Below are 22,500 nucleotides of genomic sequence, written 5' to 3'. Positions count from 1 at the left end.
CCTTGTTTCTTGTCCTGTTTAATAGATAGTTTGGTGCTTGAACCTGACATAAGGCGCCTGTCTGCTTCTTCTGGAGACGAGGAAAACACTTGGGGAGGGGGGGTTGAGGTCCGCTAGCCTCGGCTGTGTCGACAATCACACGCGTTTGACAATGCTGTCACTTGTAATCGTTTTCATGTACAAACAAAGAGAGGAAACATGAAGTATTATATTAACTGACTGTAGTTTGTCAGTTTATGTGGCAGCTGTGACTACTTAGGATCTGCCCTTGGTTCTTGGGCAAATTGATTCATTGTCTATAACTTTTTTTACCTACGCTTTGAACCCTGCGGCCAATCTGTGGAGTTTTTCCTCCGCTACTTGTCCTAATGTTTTGTGTTCCACAACTTTCAAGCAAAAGTGGACAGCTTGTAAATCTCCACTGTGTGCCATGGAATGTGCCTCGCTGTAAAGGTGTCGTTTTTTTCAGATCTGGACAGCCACGGGAGGGGCCGTATCAGGACCCGAAGTCTCCAAGAAAGAGAGGGGGTAAACTCGACACCGCTCCAAGCACATTTTGTTTTGACTGTTTATGACCCAGTGTTGGGCTGCTGCATAATGTGACCCCTCCCCTTAGAAGCAGCTTCAGCTTTGTAATCAGGGAATGGATCTTTTTCCTTCGAGCGTGGGGTGACACTGTGCGAGGGTGCAGTTCCACGCGCTCTCCTCATGTGCTAAATTGAATCCTGTCTCTGTTTGATTCCTTGCTTCTTGTCCTGTTTAATAGATAGTTCGGTGCTTGAACCTGACATAAGGCGTTTGCTTCTTCTGGAGACGAGGAAAACACTTGGGGGGTGGGGGTTGAGGTCCACTGGCATCGGCTGTGTCAACAATGACACGCGCTTGAGGAGGTCATCACGGTACATTTTTCACACACAGCCCCAAAAAACGGTTGCCTTTTGGGAACTCCGGTGTTTGCCGAGGCGTACCCGCAAAGATCAAAGATTTGTAGAGGTCGCGCGGGCGTGCACCTCGGAAGGAGATTGTGAGGCAACGTAGCATGAAGGAGCCGCCGTCCAGCCAAGGCGCCGCACGGGGCGAAGTCGTTTAAGCGCCACGCATGTGCGACCTCGCTCTTTCAAGGAACACCAGAAGCCATAAAGGGTGACTGGAATGTAAATCACCAGGTAAATTCACCTCCCGGCTCACACTAAAGGAGTTTGTCTCTCTTAGAATAAAAGTGGTTATCTTTTCTCGTAGTCAGATAGATGCAACCGCATGCAATATATCATGTTTTGCACATAATAACAATAACCTCTGAAAGGATATCACAGACTCTCACTACAAAGTTTTATCCTTCTTAGAGTTATTGTCACTTTGTCAACAGAAATGCCCTACAGGGTGGAAAAGTTGGGGGAATTCCAATGGCCCCTGACAAGGGGTGCACAAAAAAGATAAAAAAATATGTTTTTTATTTTTGTTTATATATATATATATATATATATATATATATATATATATATATATATGTATATATATACATATATATATATATATTAGAGATGCGCAGTTTGCGGGCACAACCGCGGAGTCCGCGGATTATCCGCGGATCGGGCGGATGAAATTTTAAAAAATTTGATTTTATCCGCGGGTCGGGTCGGGCGGTTGAAAAAAATTAGATTTTAAATAGATTCAGGCGGGTGGCAGTTAAACCAATTCGGAAATATATATACATAGTTAAATGTTGTTACCCACATACGAAAAACGAGCAGGCATCTGCAGCATATGCCACAACAGACGAAAAAAAAAAAAAAGAGATGGACACTTTTACGGAGCGGAGAAGGCCCCCGACGCCTCGCCGGGGTCCGGGACCGAGGCCCCTTCCCCCGAGAGGGCCCCACCGGGAGCCGTAGCTGAGGCGATCCGCGAGAAGGGCCCGACGCACGTCCAGGGTCACCACCGCGCCCACCGCACCGACACCCTGCCTCGTCCGCCTTCGCCGCGGCCGGCGTCACGCGCAGCAGGTAAGCAGCTTACCTGCCCGCCACCCCCGTGGCCGGGGGCTCGTAACAGGGGTCACTCCGCGCGCTCCGACCGCGCAGCTTACCTGCCCGCCACCCCCGTTGCCGGGGGCGCGTAACAGGGGTCACTCCGCGCGCAGTGCGCTCACGAAAGGGGTGGGGATCACCCTGGTTGATATAGACAGCAGCTAGGACGGTGGCCATGGAAGTTGGAACCCGCTAAGGAGTGTGTAACAACCCACCTGCCGAATCAACTAGCCCTGAAAATGGATGGCGCTGGAGCGTCGGGCCCATACCCGGCCGTCGCCGGCAGCGAGACGCGCTTTGAGGTGCGCTCAGCGCGGCTCCCATATGATTGCGCACTGGTGTGCGTCTGGGTCGTGACAGCGCGGCACGCGAATGTCTGTGCTGCATTGGATCAGTCTCCTTTCTTTAACAGGCAAAAGCTTTATAACCTCACTAATGCCTTGCATCGTCTATATTAGATATATAACAACGGGCGGGTGCGGGCGGATGCGGTTCTGATCAAATGTTAGATCAGGTGGATTGCGGATGGTTGACGACTTTCTGATGCGGTTGCGGATGAAATAATTGCCTATCCGCGCATCTCTAATACATATATATATATATATATATATATATATATATATATATATATATATATATATATATATATATATATATATATATATATATATATATATATATATATATATATATATATATATAAAGTAATCCATTTTAAATAGTAGTTTTAGGCCATTTCCATGCAATTACAAGGAGCTTTTCTAACCTGTTTTGAAAAATGTATCATTGTACATTTCAGGCTGGTATCGGTCGATACTAATTTGATTATTTTTGCAAATGTATCTAAAATAGTTATACAGGTATATAATATCTAAAAAAAAGTTGTGTAATTCAAATAACATAACATAAAGACTACAGTTATGTATTTATTGTTGTCATTTATTATACAGTATTTATTATATATTATTGAGTATAATATTTAGTTTAATTAATATTTTGTATTATTATATGTATCATCATATATCATTTAATATTATTATATATTTATATACCGTATTTTCATGACTATAGAGCACACTTTTATACAACCTGCCCCCTCTAAATGTTAGAAAAAAAATTTTTTTTACATATATTAGCCGATATATTCATTGTGAAATTAGTTATTTACACAGAAATATTTTGTAAATGTTTATTTACATGCCTTAATTGTTTCCAAACGGTGTCTGTAACGCGGCAGTAAAACGGCTTATAGTCCGGAATTTAGGGTACATTGGTGATTAAATCATGTTCAATCAAGAATCGATTCTGAGTTTCAACGTTGTATTTGTGTTGTAGAATATTGGTTAGGAAACGACCAAAATTCAATGGTCAAATCAATGTCAGAACCCAACATTGATTAATCGTCGTCATAAGCATGTTGTTTCAACGTTATATTTGTGTTGTGGAATATTGGTTGGGAAATGACCAATATCAAATGGTCAAATCAACGTCAGAACCTGACATTGAATAAACGTCGGCAAAAAGCATATTGTTCCAACGTTGTATTTGTGTTGTAGAATATTGGTTGAAATGACCAAATTTCAATGGTCAAATCAACATCAGAACCCAACATTGATTAAACGTTGTCAAAAAGCATGTTGTTTCAACGTTGTATTTGTGTTGTAGAATATTGGCTAGGAAATGACCAAAATTCAATGGTCAAATCAACTTCAGAACCTAACATTGTCAAAAAGCATGTTATTCTAACATTGTATTTGTGTTGTTGAATATTAGTTAGGAAATGACCAAAATTCAATGGTCAAATCAACATTAGAACCCAACATTGATCAACGTGGCAAACTGACACTGTATAAATGTTGTCAAAAAGCATGTTGATTCAACGTTATGTTTGTGTTGTAGAATTTTGGTTGACAAATTACCATAATTCAATGGTCAAATCAATGTCAGATCCTAACATTGGTTAAACGTCATCAAAAAGCATGTTGTTTCAACGTTGTATTTGTGTTGTAGAATACTAGTTAGGAAATGACCAAAATTCAATGGTCAAATCAACGTCAGAACCCAACATTGATTAAACGTTGTCAAATGAATGTTGTTTCAACATTGTATTTGTGTTGTACAATATTGGTTGGAATATGACCAAATGTCAATGGTCAAATCAACGTTAGAATCCAACATTGATTAAATGTCGTCAAAAATTTGTGTTGTAGTGTCATGACTTGGACTATGGCGTGGTTTGTTTTCCCATGGTGCAAAGGATTTGGACCAGACATGGCGTAAAGTTAAATACATGATTTAATAAAAGTTTATAAAAAGTATAAACAAAAGACGCGCACAAGGCGGGGAACAAACGTGGCTAATAAAACAAAACTCGCACAAAGGCAGAACTATGGAAACAAAGGAACAAACAAAAGGCGCTCACAGCGGAGGTACAAAACAGTGGCTTGAATAAACAAAAAACTTACGTGGCAGGAAAAGAGCAGCATGAACTATGACCTGGACAGAGTAAGCAGCGTGTCAAGAGTGCAGAGCATGGATGTGATGTCACCAGGCCGACCAACAGAAAATGAAAAGCTTAAATAACACAGACATGATGAACAACAGGTGCGTGAGTGCAAATGAATCAGGTGAGTGACATGAGGACAGGTGAAAACTAATGGGTTGTCATGGAAACAAAACAGGAACTAACAAAATCCAAACAAAACATGATCACACAGACATGACATGTAGAATATTAGTTAGGAAATTACCAAAATTCAATGGTCAAATGAACGTCAGATCCCGACATTGATTAAACGTTGTCATAAGGCATTGTGGTTTTAACGTTGTATTTGTGTTGTTGAATATTAATTAGAAAATGACCATACTTCAATGGTCAAATCAACGTTAGAGCCCAACATTGAATAAATGTTGTCAAAAAGCATGTTGTTTCAACGTTAGGTTTGTGTTGTAGAATATTGGTTGGAAAATGACCAAATATCAACGTCAGATCCCAAAATTGATTAAACGTTGTCATAAGGCATTGTGGTTTTAACGTTGTATTTGTGTTGTTGAATATTAATTAGAAAATGACCATATTTCAATGGTCAAATCAACGTTAGAGCCCAACATTGAATAAATGTCGTCAAAAAGCATGTTGTTTCAACGTTAGGTTTGTGTTGTAGAATATTGGTTGGAAAATGACCAAATTTCAATGGTCAAATCAACGTCAGAACCCAACATTGATTAAAAGTTGGCAAAAAGAATGTGGTTTCAACGTTGTATTTGAGTTGTTGAATATTAGTTAGGAAATAACCAACATTCAATGGTCAAATCAACGTTAGAACCCAACAGTGATTAAATGTCGTCAGAAAGTATGTTATTTCAACCTAATGTTTGAGTTGTACAATATTGGTTGGAAAATGACTAAAATTCAATGGTCAAATCAACGTCAGAACCCAACATTGATTAAACGTTGTCAAAAAGCATGTTATTTCAGTGTTGTATTTGTGTTGTTGAATACTAGTTAGGAAATGACCAAAATCCAATGGTCAAATTAACGTTAGAACCTAACATTGATTCAACGTTGGCAAAAAGCATGTTGTGCCCACATTGTATTTGTGTTGTAGAATATTGATTACGAAATGACCAAATTTCAATGGTCAAATTAGCGTCAGAACCCAACATTAATTAAACGTTGTCATAAGGCATTGTGGTTTTAACGTTGTATTTGTGTTGTTGAATATTAATTAGAAAATGACAAACATTCAATGGTCAAATCAACGTTAGAGCCCAACATTGAATAAATGTTGTCAAAAAGCATGTTGTTTCAACGATAGGTTTGTGTTGTAGAATATTGGTTGGAAAATGACCAAATTTCAATGGTCAAATCAACGTCAGATCCCAACATTGATTAAACGTTGTCATAAGGCATTGTGGTTTTAACGTTGTATTTGTGTTGTTGAATATTAATTAGAAAATGACCAACATTCAATGGTCAAATCAACGTTAGAGACCAACATTGAATAAATGTTGTCAAAAAGCATGTTGTTTCAACGTTAGGTTTGTGTTGTAGAATATTGGTTGGAAAATGACCAAAAATCAACGTCAGATCCCAAAATTGATTAAACGTTGTCATAAGGCATTGTGGTTTTAACGTTGTATTTGTGTTGTTGAATATTAATTAGAAAATGACCATACTTCAATGGTCAAATCAACGTTAGAGCCCAACATTGAATAAATGTTGTCAAAAAGCATGTTGTTTCAACGTTGTATTTGTGTTGTACAATATTGGTTGGAAAATGACCAAATTTCAATGATCAAATCAACGTCAGAACCCAACATTGATTAAACATTGTCAAAAAGCATGTTGTTTCAACGTTGTATTTGTGTTGTTGAATATTAGTTAGGAAATGACCAAAATTCAATGGTCAAATCAACATTAGAACCCAATATTGATTAACGTCACAAACTGACACTGTATAAACGTTGTCAAAAAGCATGTTGATTCAACGTTATGTTTGTGTTGTAGAATTTTGGTTGAAAAATTACCATAATTCAATGGTCAAATCAATGTGAGATCCCAACATTGATTAAACGTTGTCAAAAAGCATGTTGTTTCAGTGTTGTATTTGTGTTGTTGAATACTAGTTAGGAATTGACCAAAATTCAATGGTCAAATTAACGTTAGAACCTAACATTGATTCAACGCTGACAAAAAGCGTGTTGTGCCCACGTTGTATTTGTGTTGTAGTGTCATGACTTGGACTATGGCGTGGTTTGTTTTCCCATGGTGCAAAAGATTTGGACCAGACATGGCGTAAAGTTAAATACATGATTTAATAATAGTTTATAAAAAGTATAAACAAAAGATGCGCACAAGGCGGGGAACAAACTTGGCTAATAAAACAAAACTCGCACAAAGGCAGAACTATGGAAACAAAGGAACAAACAAAAGGCGCTCACAGCGGAGGTACAAAACAGTGGCTTGAATAAACAAAAAACTTACGTGGTAGGAAAAGAGCAGCATGAACTATGACCTGGACAGAGTAAGCAGCGTGTCAAGGGTGCAGAGCATGGATGTGATGTCGCCAGGCCGACCAACAGAAAATGAAAAGCTTAAATAACACAGACATGATGAACAACAGGTGTGTGAGTGCAAATGAATCAGGTGTGTGACATGAGGACAGGTGAAAACTAATGGGTTGTCATGGAAACAAAACGGGGAGTGAAAAAACAGGAACTGACAAAATCCAAACAAAACATTACATGTAGAATATTAGTTAGGAAATTAACAAAATTCAATGGTCAAATCAACGTCAGATCCCAACATTGATTAAACATTGTGGTTTTAACGTTGTATTTGTGTTGTTAAATATTAATTAGAAAATGACAAACATTCAATGGTCAAATCAACGTTAGAGCCCAACATTGAATACATGTCGTCAAAAAGCATGTTGTTTCAACGTTAGGTTTGTGTTGTAGAATATTGGTTGGAAAATGACCAAATTTCAATGGTCAAATCAACGTCAGAAACCAATATTGCTTAAAAGTTGGCAAAAAGAATGTTGTTTCAACGTTGTATTTGAGTTGTTGAATATTAGTTAGGAATTAACCAACATTCAATGGTCAAATCAACATTAGAACCCAACAGTGATTAAATGTCGTCAGAAAGTATGTTATTTCAACCTAATGTTTGAGTTGTAGAATATTGGTTGGAAAAAGACCAAAATTCAATGGTCAAATCAACGTCAGAACCCAACATTGATTAAACGTTGTCAAAAAGCATGATATTTCAGTGTTGTATTTGTGTTATTGAATACTAGTTAGGAATTGACCAAAATTCAATGGTCAAATTAACGTTAGAACCTAACATTAATTCAACGTTGGCAAAAAGCATGTTGTGCCTTTGTTGTATTTGTGTTGTAGAATATTGATTACGAAATGACCAAATTTCAATGGTCAAATCAGCGTCAGAACCCAACATTAATTAAACGTTGTCATAAGGCATTGTGGTTTTAATGTTGTATTTGTGTTGTTGAATATTATTTAGAAAATGACCAACATTCAATGGTCATCAACGTTAGAGCCCAACATTGAATAAATGTCGTCAAAAAGCATGTTGTTTCAACGTTAGGTTTGTGTTGTAGAATATTGGTTGGAAAATGACCAAATATCAATGGTCAAATCAACGTCAGAAACCAACATTAAACCAATATTAAACGTTGTGAAAAAGCATGTTGTTTCAACGTTGTATTTGTGTTGTTGAATATTAGTTAGGAAATGACCAACATTCAATGGTCAAATCAACGATAGAACCCAACATTGATTAAATGTCGTCAGAAAGCATGTTATTTCAAGCTAATGTTGTCAAGACTTGGACTATGGCGTGGTTTGTTCTCCCGTGGTGCAAATGAACATTTGGACCAGACATGCTTGACAAATGAAACCAATACTTGCACGTGGGCAAAAAACTAAGGACATGGGCAAAAGTCGCTAACTGTGGCATGAATCGAAAAAACTTACTTGGACAGGGCGTGAAGTACGCAGAGGTAAACAGAGTGTGACAGGGGTATGAATCCGGATGTCGCCAGAAAGACAAACTGAAAACAATGAACTTAAATACTACAGACATGATAAGTGAAAACAGGTGCGTGACTCAAAACGTGAAACAGGTGCGTGACGTGACAGGTGAAAACTAACAGGTTGCTATGGTGACAAACAAGAGTGCACAATGAGTCCAAACGTGGAACAGGTGAAACTAATGGGTAACTATGGAAACAAGACAAGGGAGTGAAAAGCCAGAAACTAAAGAGTCCAATAACTAAAACAAAACATGACTAAAACAAAACATGATTACACAGACATGACAAATGTTTGAGTTGTTGAATATTGGTTAGGAAATAACCAACATTCAATATAACATAACTTGGCTTCTGAGAGCTTCAAAATTTAATAAATCAAATGCTAAAGTTGTTGATAAACAAGCAATTATTTTAATAATTAAATATGGTCATTTTAAATGAATTATTATGATCATTTAAAATTAATTATTTCAAATATGTTTATGTTAATGTATAATTCTATGGCTGGATGTAATAAGGAGTCATAAAAAAATAAAAATAAAAATACAATTAATTTTTGATGTTTTTAGCAAAATATAGTAAAAATGTATTTATTTTTATTTTTTATTTTTTATTAATAAATATATTTATTTCTAGGTAAGATAAACATAATAATACAATGTATCTCTAGTCTGGATGATTTATTTCTTGTCACCCTGTTGTCCTCCCGTTGTGAAAAAAGGCTGTCCTCACTCTGGTCCGCATTGAGCTAGAGGGGGTGTGGTCTCCAGCTCCGGCTGAAAATCGGTAGATTTTCGGGAGAATATTTGTCCCGGGAGGTTTTCGGGAGAGGCAATGAATTTCGGGAGTCTCCCGGAAAATTCGGGAGGGTTGGCAAGTATGGGTTAAATGTCATCACAAAGCATGTTATTTCAACCTAATGTTTGAGTTGTTGAATATTGGTTAGGAAATAACCAACATTCATGTCACGACTGGGACTATGGCTTGGTTTGTTCTCCCGAGGTGCAAGTGAATTGGACCAGATGTGGCGTGATTTATTTAAACACTATAACTACAAAAAAAGTACAAACGAAAAGCGCGCACAGTGGCGGAGAAAACGACTTGGCTATGAAAACAAATACTTGCACAAAGGCATAAACTATGAACAACAAAAAACACTAACTGCGGCTTAATAAACAAAAACTTACTTGGCCTGGAACCGGCATGAAAAAAGAGCATCAAGGGTCATAAGGGTGTGGAGAGTGTGCAGAAGCATAAATGCGGGGATGTCGTCAGAACGACAAACTGAAAACAATGAACTTAAATACTATAGACATGATTAACGAAAACAGGTGCGTGACTCAAAATGTGAAACAGGCGCGTGACGTGACAGGTGAAAACTAATGGTTGCTATGGCGACAAAACAAAAGTGCACAAAAAGTCCAAAAACCAAAACGAACATGACCAAAACAAAAACATGATCACACAGACATGACAATTCAAGGGTCAAATCAACGTCAGAACCCAATATTGCTTAAAAGTGGTCAAAAAGAATGTTGTTTCAACGTTGTATTTGAGTCGCTTAACGGCAGAGGCCAAAAAGCGTTGAAAAATATGTGTTTTTAAAAAAAAAGTACCAATATTTCCACACTCGGCAGAAGTGGTTTCAGACCTCCATATTTCCCCCCGTCTTTAATTCGCGGTGCTGTCAGGAGCAGCAGCACTGATACTGTTCTCCTTGATCACTGCTGCAAATCACCTGCTCGGCGAGGAGCCGCAACCGGACACCTTAAAATTGCTCACAATCACAGAAATAGCTCGGGCGGCGATTGAGTCGTCCATAACAGTGAAGGGAAAGAAGATTAATGTATTTTTTTTTTTTAACTATTCAACATCTGGAGGAGCTCAGTCGGTCCAAAAATGTGAAAGATCTTGATTAAAATGTGAATCCCTGGATTGTGCCGGAACAAATGAGTGGTATTACATGCATGGTCAACTGTGTGCATCGGTGCGTTTTTTGTTTGTCTGTCTGGCGGGTGCGGCTGTATCGTGAATAACCTAAATATATCATCGTCTATTATTTAATTGGTGTCGTGACGGTCATGTTTTATGCAGTCCTGAGAGCTCTCGCTAGTAAGCTTTTGTACTCACAATTAGACTGAGTCTAATCTGGTTAGTCCTTGCCCTTTAAGTACGATTAACATTCTGGTTGTCCTTCTGTGGCTTTTTGTTTTCTTTTGGTGGGTCCAATTCATCCTTTCAGAGATTAATTTTATTTCAATCTGTACAACACTGCTGTTTCAAACGATTACAATTCTGAATCAGGTTACCGGATTTTCCGGACTATAGAGCACACCAGTACCTACTGTAAGCCACGCTCACTAAATTTTAGGAAAAAAAAATATTTCCCATATATTAGCCATATATCAGTGACGTGCGGTGAGGCACTGACTTCATCACAGTCAGATTTACAAACATATGAACCCTAAAGAGTATCTTATTCACCATTTGATTGGCAGCAGTTAACGGGTTATGTTTAAAAGCTCATACCAGCATTCTTCCCTGCTTGGCACTCAGCATCAAGGCTTGGAATTGGGGGTTAAATCACCAAAAATTATTCCCGGGCGCGGCGCCGCTGCTGCCCACTGCTCCCCTCACCTCCCAGGGGGTGATCAAGGGGATGGGTCAAATGCAGAGGACAAATTTCATTACACCTAGTGTGTGTGTGACAATCATTGGTACTTTAACTTAACTTTAACTTTACACATACAAACTGTAGCACACAAAAAAGCAGAGTTATTTGGACACTAGGGGAACATATTGTAAGTAACAAATACTTAATTAAGAGTTATTTGGACACTAGGGGAACATATTGTAAGTAACAAAAACTAACTTAATTAAGAGTTATTTGGACACTAGGGGAACATATTGTAAGTAACAAATACTTAATTAAGAGTTATTTAGACACTAGGGGAACATATTGTAAGTAACAAAAACTAACTTAATTAAGAGTTATTTGGACACTAGGGGGAACATATTGTAAGTAACAAAAACTAACTTAATTAAGAGTTATTTGGACACTAGGGGAACATATTGTAAGTAACAAAAACTAACTTAATTAAGAGTTATTTGGACACTAGGGGGAACATATTGTAAGTAACAAAAACTAACTTAATTAAGAGTTATTTGGACACTAGGGGAACATATTGTAAGTAACAAAAACTAACTTAATTAAGAGTTATTTGGACACTAGGGGGAACATATTGTAAGAAACAAAGACTTAATTTAGAGTTATTTGGACACTAGGGGAACATATTGTAAGTAACAAAAACTAACTTAATTAAGAGTTATTTGGACACTAGGGGAACATATTGTAAGTAACAGAGACTTAATTTAGAGTTATTTGGACACTAGAGGAACATATTCTAAGTAACAAAGACTTAATTAAGAGTTATTTGGACAATAGGGGGAACATATTGTAAGTAACAAATACTTAATTAAGAGTTATTTGGACACTATGGGAACATATTGTAAGTAACAAAGACTTAATTTAGAGTTATTTGGACACTAGGGGAACATATTGTAAGTAACAAAAACTAACTTAATTAAGAGTTATTTGGACACTAGGGGGAACATATTGTAAGTAACAGAAACTTAATTTAGAGTCATTTGGACACTAGGGGAACATATTGTAAGTAACAGAAACTTAATTAAGAGTTATTTGGACACTAGAGGAACATATTCTAAGTAACAAAGACTTAATTAAGAGTTATTTGGACACTAGGGGGAACATATTGTAAGTAACAAATACTTAATTAAGAGTTATTTGGACACTAGGGGAACATATTGTAAGAAACAAAGACTTAATTAAGAGTTATTTGGACACTAGGGGGAACATATTCTAAGTAACAAAGACTTAAATAAGAGTTATTTGGACACTAGGGGGAACATATTGTAAGTAACAAAGACTTAATTAAGAGTTATTTGGACACTAGGGGAACATATTGTAAGTAACAAAGACTTAATTTAGAGTTATTTGGACACTAGGGGAACATATTGTAAGTAACAAAAACTAACTTAATTAAGAGTTATTTGGACACTAGGGGAACATATTGTAAGTAACAGAGACTTAATTTAGAGTTATTTGGACACTAGGGGAACATAATGTAAGTAACAGAAACTTAATTAAGAGTTATTTGGACACTAGAGGAACATATTGTAAGTAACAAAAACTAACTTAATTAAGAGTTATTTGGACACTAGGGGAACATATTGTAAGTAACAAAAATGAACTTAATTAAGAGTTATTTGGACACTAGGGGAACATATTGTAAGAAACAAAGACTTAATTAAGAGTTATTTGGACACTAGGGGAACATATTCTAAGTAACAAAGACTTAATTAAGAGTTATTTGGACACTAGGGGAACATATTGTGAGTAACAAAGACTTAATTAAGAGTTATTTGGACACTAGGGGGAACATATTCTAAGTAACAAAGACTTAAATAAGAGTTATTTGGACACTAGGGGGAACATATTGTAAGTAACAAATACTTAATTAAGAGTTATTTGGACACTAGGGGAACATATTGTAAGTAACAAATACTTAATTAAGAGTTATTTGGACACTAGGGGAACATATTGTAAGTAACAAAAACTAACTTAATTAAGAGTTATTTGGACACTAGGGGAACATATTGTAAGTAACAAATACGTAATTAAGAGTTATTTGGACACTAGGGGGACATATTGTAAGTAACAGAAACTTAATTAAGAGTTATTTGGACACTAGAGGAACATATTGTAAGTAACACAGACTTAATTAAGAGTTATTTGGACACTAGGGGGAACATATTGTAAGTAACAAATACTTAATTAAGAGTTATTTGGACACTAGGGGAACATATTGTAAGTAACAGACACTTAATTTAGAGTTATTTGGACACTAGGGGAACATATTGTAAGTAACAGAAACTTAATTAAGAGTTATTTGGACACTAGAGGAACATATTGTAAGTAACACAGACTTAATTAAGAGTTATTTGGACACTAGGGGGAACATATTGTAAGTAACAAATACTTAATTAAGAGTTATTTGGACACTAGGGGAACATATTGTAAGTAACAAAAACTAACTTAATTAAGAGTTATTTGGACACTAGGGGAACATAATGTAAGAAACAAAGACTTAATTAAGAGTTATTTGGACACTAGGGGAACATATTCTAAGTAACACAGACTTAATTTAGAGTTATTTGGACACTAGGGGAATATATTGTAAGAAACAAAAACTAACTTAATTAAGAGTTATTTGGACACTAGGGGAACATATTGTAAGTAACAAAAACGAACTTAATTAAGAGTTATTTGGACACTAGGGGGAACATATTGTAAGTAACAAATACTTAATTAAGAGTTATTTGGACACTAGGGGAACATATTGTAAGTAACAAAAACTAACTTAATTAAGAGTTATTTGGACACTAGGGGAACATATTGTAAGTAACAAATACTTAAATTAGAGTTATTTGGACACTAGGGGGAACATATTGTAAGTAACAAAAACTAACTTAATTAAGAGTTATTTGGACACTAGGGGGAACATATTGTAAGTAACAAATACTTAATTAAGAGTTATTTGGACACTAGGGGAACATATTGTAAGTAACAAAAACTAACTTAATTAAGAGTTATTTGGACACTAGGGGAACATATTGTAAGTAACAAAAACGAACTTAATTAAGAGTTATTTGGACACTAGGGGGAACATATTGTAAGTAACAAATACTTAATTAAGAGTTATTTGGACACTAGGGGAACATATTGTAAGTAACAAAAACTAACTTAATTAAGAGTTATTTGGACACTAGGGGGAACATATTGTAAGAAACAAATACTTAATTTAGAGTTATTTGGACACTAGGGGAACATATTCTAAGTAACACAGACTTAATTTAGAGTTATTTGGACACTAGGGGAACATATTGTAAGTAACAAAAACTAACTTAATTAAGAGTTATTTGGACACTAGGGGAACATATTGTAAGTAACAAATACTTAAATTAGAGTTATTTGGACACTAGGGGGAACATATTGTAAGTAACAAAAACTAACTTAATTAAGAGTTATTTGGACACTAGGGGGAACATATTGTAAGTAACAAATACTTAATTAAGAGTTATTTGGACACTAGGGGAACATATTGTAAGTAACAAAAACTAACTTAATTAAGAGTTATTTGGACACTAGGGGAACATAATGTAAGTAACAGAAACTTAATTAAGAGTTATTTGGACACTAGAGGAACATATTGTAAGTAACAAAAACTAACTTAATTAAGAGTTATTTGGACACTAGGGGAACATATTGTAAGTAACAAAGACTTAATTTAGAGTTATTTGGACACTAGGGGAACATATTGTAAGTAACAAAAACTAACTTAATTAAGAGTTATTTGGACACTAGGGGAACATATTGTAAGTAACAAAAACTAACTTAATTAAGAGTTATTTGGACACTAGGGGGAACATATTGTAAGAAACAAAGACTTAATTTAGAGTTATTTGGACACTAGGGGAACATATTGTAAGTAACAAAAACTAACTTAATTAAGAGTTATTTGGACACTAGGGGAACATATTGTAAGTAACAGAGACTTAATTTAGAGTCATTTGGACACTAGGGGAACATATTGTAAGTAACAGAAACTTAATTAAGAGTTATTTGGACACTAGAGGAACATATTCTAAGTAACAAAGACTTAATTAAGAGTTATTTGGACACTAGGGGGAACATATTGTAAGTAACAAATACTTAATTAAGAGTTATTTGGACACTAGGGGAACATATTGTAAGAAACAAAGACTTAATTAAGAGTTATTTGGACACTAGGGGGAACATATTCTAAGTAACAAAGACTTAAATAAGAGTTATTTGGACACTAGGGGGAACATATTGTAAGTAACAAAGACTTAATTAAGAGTTATTTGGACACTAGGGGAACATATTGTAAGTAACAAAGACTTAATTTAGAGTTATTTGGACACTAGGGGAACATATTGTAAGTAACAAAAACTAACTTAATTAAGAGTTATTTGGACACTAGGGGAACATATTGTAAGTAACAGAGACTTAATTTAGAGTTATTTGGACACTAGGGGAACATAATGTAAGTAACAGAAACTTAATTAAGAGTTATTTGGACACTAGAGGAACATATTGTAAGTAACAAAAACTAACTTAATTAAGAGTTATTTGGACACTAGGGGAACATATTGTAAGTAACAAAAACTAACTTAATTAAGAGTTATTTGGACACTAGGGGAACATATTGTAAGAAACAAAGACTTAATTAAGAGTTATTTGGACACTAGGGGAACATATTCTAAGTAACAAAGACTTAATTAAGAGTTATTTGGACACTAGGGGAACATATTGTGAGTAACAAAGACTTAATTAAGAGTTATTTGGACACTAGGGGGAACATATTCTAAGTAACAAAGACTTAAATAAGAGTTATTTGGACACTAGGGGGAACATATTGTAAGTAACAAATACTTAATTAAGAGTTATTTGGACACTAGGGGAACATATTGTAAGTAACAAATACTTAATTAAGAGTTATTTGGACACTAGGGGAACATATTGTAAGTAACAAAAACTAACTTAATTAAGAGTTATTTGGACACTAGGGGAACATATTGTAAGTAACAAATACTTAATTAAGAGTTATTTGGACACTAGGGGAACATATTGTAAGTAACAAATACTTAATTTAGAGTTATTTGGACACTAGGGGGACATATTGTAAGTAACAGAAACTTAATTAAGAGTTATTTGGACACTAGAGGAACATATTGTAAGTAACACATACTTAATTAAGAGTTATTTGGACACTAGGGGGAACATATTGTAAGTAACAAATACTTAATTAAGAGTTATTTGGACACTAGGGGAACATATTGTAAGTAACAGACACTTAATTTAGAGTTATTTGGACACTAGGGGAACATATTGTAAGTAACAGAAACTTAATTAAGAGTTATTTGGACACTAGAGGAACATATTGTAAGTAACACAGACTTAATTAAGAGTTATTTGGACACTAGGGGGAACATATTGTAAGTAACAAATACTTAATTAAGAGTTATTTGGACACTAGGGGAACATATTGTAAGTAACAAAAACTAACTTAATTAAGAGTTATTTGGACACTAGGGGAACATATTGTAAGAAACAAAGACTTAATTAAGAGTTATTTGGACACTAGGGGAACATATTCTAAGTAACACAGACTTAATTTAGAGTTATTTGGACACTAGGGGAATATATTGTAAGAAACAAAAACTAACTTAATTAAGAGTTATTTGGACACAAGGGGAACATATTGTAAGTAACAAAAACGAACTTAATTAAGAGTTATTTGGACACTAGGGGGAACATATTGTAAGTAACAAATACTTAATTAAGAGTTATTTGGACACTAGGGGAACATATTGTAAGTAACAAAAACTAACTTAATTAAGAGTTATTTGGACACTAGGGGGAACATATTGTAAGAAACAAATATTTAATTTAGAGTTATTTGGACACTAGGGGAACATATTCTAAGTAACACAGACTTAATTTAGAGTTATTTGGACACTAGGGGAACATATTGTAAGTAACAAAAACTAACTTAATTAAGAGTTATTTGGACACTAGGGGAACATATTGTAAGTAACAAATACTTAATTTAGAGTTATTTGGACACTAGGGGGAACATATTGTAAGTAACAAAAACTAACTTAATTAAGAGTTATTTGGACACTAGGGGGAACATATTGTAAGTAACAAATACTTAATTAAGAGTTATTTGGACACTAGGGGAACATATTGTAAGTAACAAAAACTAACTTAATTAAGAGTTATTTGGACACTAGGGGAACATAATGTAAGTAACAGAAACTTAATTAAGAGTTATTTGGACACTAGAGGAACATATTGTAAGTAACAAAAACTAACTTAATTAAGAGTTATTTGGACACTAGGGGAACATATTGTAAGTAACAAAGACTTAATTTAGAGTTATTTGGACACTAGGGGAACATATTGTAAGTAACAAAAACTAACTTAATTAAGAGTTATTTGGACACTAGGGGAACATATTGTAAGTAACAAAAACTAACTTAATTAAGAGTTATTTGGACACTAGGGGGAACATATTGTAAGAAACAAAGACTTAATTTAGAGTTATTTGGACACTAGGGGAACATATTGTAAGTAACAAAAACTAACTTAATTAAGAGTTATTTGGACACTAGGGGAACATATTGTAAGTAACAGAGACTTAATTTAGAGTTATTTGGACACTAGGGGAACATAATGTAAGTAACAGAAACTTAATTAAGAGTTATTTGGACACTAGAGGAACATATTGTAAGTAACAAAGACTTAATTTAGAGTTATTTGGACACTAGGGGAACATATTGTAAGTAACAAAAACTAACTTAATTAAGAATTATTTGGACACTAGGGGAACATATTGTAAGTAACAAAGACTTAATTTAGAGTTATTTGGACACTAGGGGAACATATTGTGAGTAACAAAGACTTAATTAAGAGTTATTTGGACACTAGGGGAACATATTCTAAGTAACAAAGACTTAATTAAGAGTTATTTGGACACTAGGGGAACATATTGTGAGTAACAAAGACTTAATTAAGAGTTATTTGGACACTAGGGGGAACATATTGTAAGTAACAAAGACTTAATTAAGAGTTACTTGGACACTAGGGGGAACATATTCTAAGTAACAAAGACTTAAATAAGAGTTATTTGGACACTAGGGGGAACATATTGTAAGTAACAAAGACTTAATTAAGAGTTATTTGGACACTAGGGGGAACATATTGTCATTCCATTAAAAAAAACATTATTATGGTCTTACCTTTACTTATAAAATAAGTCCATGAGCCGCTGTTGTGCTGGATTAATGCACCCCCTGACGAGAGTGCTTTATCAACTAAAGCCCTCACTTCAACTTTCCACGTGCAAGATTGAATCTATTTAAAAAAGTGTAACCCAGGGTTTATAAATGTCGCCTATACTGTATGAAACTACACAATAACAAACACGGAGGCTCCAGTTTACACGAGGACCACTTTATTTACATTCTTTCAAAAACTTCCGCTCCACTCCAACGTGTCATCACTTCCGCTCTTAGCGCCTTCAAAATAAGAGCTCAAGGCATGTACTGTATAACAGCGCATAACAGGAACTTAACATCACAAAGAGGAAAGCCCATAAAAATAGGTTACAAAAGTTATTTAATAAGAAGCCAAAAAGTGCAAAAACAATAATGTTTGTGTTGGAGGAGTTGTGAATTAGGTACACCTGCAGTCTGCAGGTGTACCTAATGTTGTGGCCCTGCAGTCATTCACAACTCCTCCAACACCAACATTATTGTTTTTTGCACTTTTTGGCTTCAATCAATCAATCAATCTTTATTTATATAGCCCTAAATCACAAGTGTCTCAAAGGGCTGCACAAGCCACAACGACATCCTCGGTACAAAGCCCACATACGGGCAAGGAAAAACTCACCCCAGTGGGACGTCGATGTGAATGACTATGAGAAACCTTGGAGAGGACCGCATATGTGGGTAACCCCCCCCCTCTAGGGGAGACCGAAAGCAATGGATGTCGAGTGGGTCTGACATAATATTGTGAGAGTCCAGTCCATAGTGGATCCAACATAATAGTAAGAGTCCAGTCCATAGTGGGGCCAGCAGGACACCATCCCGAGCGGAGACGGGTCAGCAGCGTAGAGATGTTCCCAGCCGATGCACAGGCGAGCGGTCCACCCCGGGTCCCGACTCTGGACAGCCAGCACTTCATCCATGGCCACCGGACCTGTGCCCCCCCCCCCCTCAAGGAAAAGGGGAGCAGAGGAGAAAAGAAAAGAAACGGCAGATCAACTGGTCCAACAGGGGGGCTATTTAAAGGCTAGAGTATACAAATGAGTTTTAAGATGGGACTTAAATGCTTCTACTGAGGTAGCATCTCTAATTGTTACCGGGAGGGCTTCTTATGAAATAACTTTTTTAAATAGATTCAATCTTGCACGTGGAAAGTTTAAGTGTGGGCTTTAGTTGATATAACACTCCCGTCAGGGCTTGCCGTGCATTCTACGGCGGGGGTGCAGGAGGCGAGCCTCAGCCAGTGCGTCTTTTGCAGCCGTTTTATGATCGCTCAGCACAAGAAATACGTTACACACATACAGTTGTTGACAAAATACACTGTACATTATATACCTCAGCTAACTAAACTATGGAAATGTATAATATAATTCATATAGCAATACGGTCTCACTGCACAGCAGACCAGCAGTTAGCCGAGTCCGCAATCCATGGTGAGGCACAACGCAGTGACGTGCCTCAACTGGCTGCTGTTCACCGCACCGTCTCTTCTCAGTATTTGAACAGCAAATGTGAAAATTCAGCGATTTTAAATAAAAATAATCTAAAACGGGTGAAGTTAAATGGAAAATAACTTTATAGTATAATCACTGGATACATATAACAATTTAATAAATTGTTTTTCTTTTTACATTTTTTTTCTTTCCATGATGGCAGGTGAGGCAGGTGAGGCCCCGCCTCTAGTGACTGCACATCACTGCCATATATATATATATATATATATATATATATATGTCTTAATAAGGTTATCCAAAAAAATAGTGCTCGATACCGTAGTAGAGCGCAATATATGTATGTGTGGGGAAAAAAAATCACAAGACTATTTCATCTCTACAGGCCTGTTTCATGAGGGGGGTACCCTCAATCGTCAGGAGATTTTAATGGGAGCATTCGCATACCATGGTTTATATAGGGCACAGAGTGGGTGGGTACAGGCTGGCCTAGGGGCGTGGTGATTGGTTCATGTGTTACCTAGGAGGTGTTTCCGTCTATGGCGGCATGTTGTTACAATTTCGCTGCGCTTGTTGAGGGATGACAGGTCTGGACGGTAGATAATAAACAGTTTCTCTTTCAAGCATAGTTTGCATCTTTTATTACCACTATTGTAAGGTGTGCTGGATGCAAGAATTTGCCATGTTATTGAATATTCAACATTATTGTCTTTGAGGTCCCAAATGTGTTTGCTGAGTTCTGTGGTATTTCGCAGGTTTTTGTTCCTGAAAGAAGCCTTGTGGTTGTTCCATCTGGTTTTGAATTCACCCTCGGTTAATCCTGCATATGTGTCGGATGTGTTAATGTCCTTGCGTATTACCTTAGATTGGTAGACAACTGATGTTTGTAAGCATCCCCCGTTGAGGGGGCAATCAGGGCAACCATCCACCCACCACCACGAAAAGAATACCTACCGGAATCAATAAAAGGCTATCGATGCTGTCATCTAGCAAAGCTGAATTTGACCAAGCAACCCCCCCGTACCAAAAAGCCCTTGATGAAAGCGGATACAATTTCACCCTCACCTATGAACCCACGCCAGGAAACCAGCCAAAAAAGAACAGAAAACGAAACGGCATCATCTGGTACAACCCCCCATACAGCAAAAACGTTTCAACGAACATTGGACACAAATTCCTCAACCTGATTGACAAACACTTTCCCAAAGACAACAACCTAAGAAAAGTATTCAACAAGAACAACATCAAATTGAGCTACAGCTGCATGAACAATATACGACAAATAATCTCAAACCACAACAAAACAATTGCAAATGAGCCGTCGACCCCCAGTCAGAACGACTCCAAAACCAACAAAGCATGTAACTGTCGAAAGAAACCTGATTGCCCCCTCAACGGGGGATGCTTACAAACATCAGTTGTCTACCAATCTAAGGTAATACGCAAGGACATTAACACATCCGACACATATGTAGGATTAACCGAGGGTGAATTCAAAACCAGATGGAACAACCACAAGGCTTCTTTCAGGAACAAAAACCTGCGAAATACCACAGAACTCAGCAAACACATTTGGGACCTCAAAGACAATAATGTTGAATATTCAATAACATGGCAAATTCTTGCATCCAGCACACCTTACAATAGTGGTAATAAAAGATGCAACCTATGCTTGAAAGAGAAACTGTTTATTATTTACCGTCCAGACCTGTCATCCCTCAACAAGCGCAGCGAAATTGTAACAGCATGCCGCCATAGACGGAAACACCTCCTAGGTAACACATGAGCCAATCACCACGCCCCTACGCCAGCCTGTACCCACCCACTCTGTGCCCTATATAAACCATGGTATGCGAATGCTCCCATTAAAATCTCCTGATGTTTGAGGGTACCCCCCCTCATGAAACAGGCCTGTAGAGATGAAATAGTCTTGTGATTTTTTTCCCACACATACATATATATATATATATATATATATATATATATATATATATATATATATATATATATATATATATATATATATATATATATATATATATATATATTGTTAATCACACAGAAATATTCTGTAAATGTTTATTTACATGCCTTAATTGTTTCCAAACGGTGTCTGTAACAGGGCAGCAAAATGACCGATCAAACAAAACACAAGTCATCGTCATGGACCCACTAGCTGCGGAAGCTAGCTCTCCAATCAGCTAAACAGACTCAATAACTCCACGATGACATATTGGTGAATTTACGAAAGTGAAACAATACAAAAACTAATCCTGTTGTAAGTTAATAATACTAACCCCAATCTTCGTAAGTGTGTTAGCATCCTAACTAATACTCTAGCGTCATTACATTACGATATAAATATGCATGAAAACACTCCTACAGACACCACACATGGGACGGTTTGGTAAATATAAATAGTTTTGGATGTATTGTAAAGCAAAGAATCCATACGAGTAGAAACAATATGGATGGCTAGAAAATGGAACGGCCCCCTTCAAAAGCACTAAAAGGAAATAC

The 22,500-nt window shown here is 36.3% G+C and overlaps 1 protein-coding gene across 1 annotated transcript in view; it reads right to left on the bottom strand.

The window, feature by feature from the left end:
• The window catches only part of LOC133572813 (leucine-rich repeat and fibronectin type III domain-containing protein 1-like protein), a 585,384-nt gene that overhangs the window by 364,393 nt on the left and 198,491 nt on the right, over nucleotides 1-22,500 (bottom strand). The window lies entirely within an intron of this gene.

Source organism: Nerophis lumbriciformis, linkage group LG30, assembly GCF_033978685.3.
Source record: "Nerophis lumbriciformis linkage group LG30, RoL_Nlum_v2.1, whole genome shotgun sequence".
NCBI lineage: Eukaryota > Metazoa > Chordata > Actinopteri > Syngnathiformes > Syngnathidae > Nerophis > Nerophis lumbriciformis.
The sequence above is the reverse complement of the archived record's forward strand: the minus strand, read 5'-3'. Positions and strand labels throughout refer to the sequence as shown.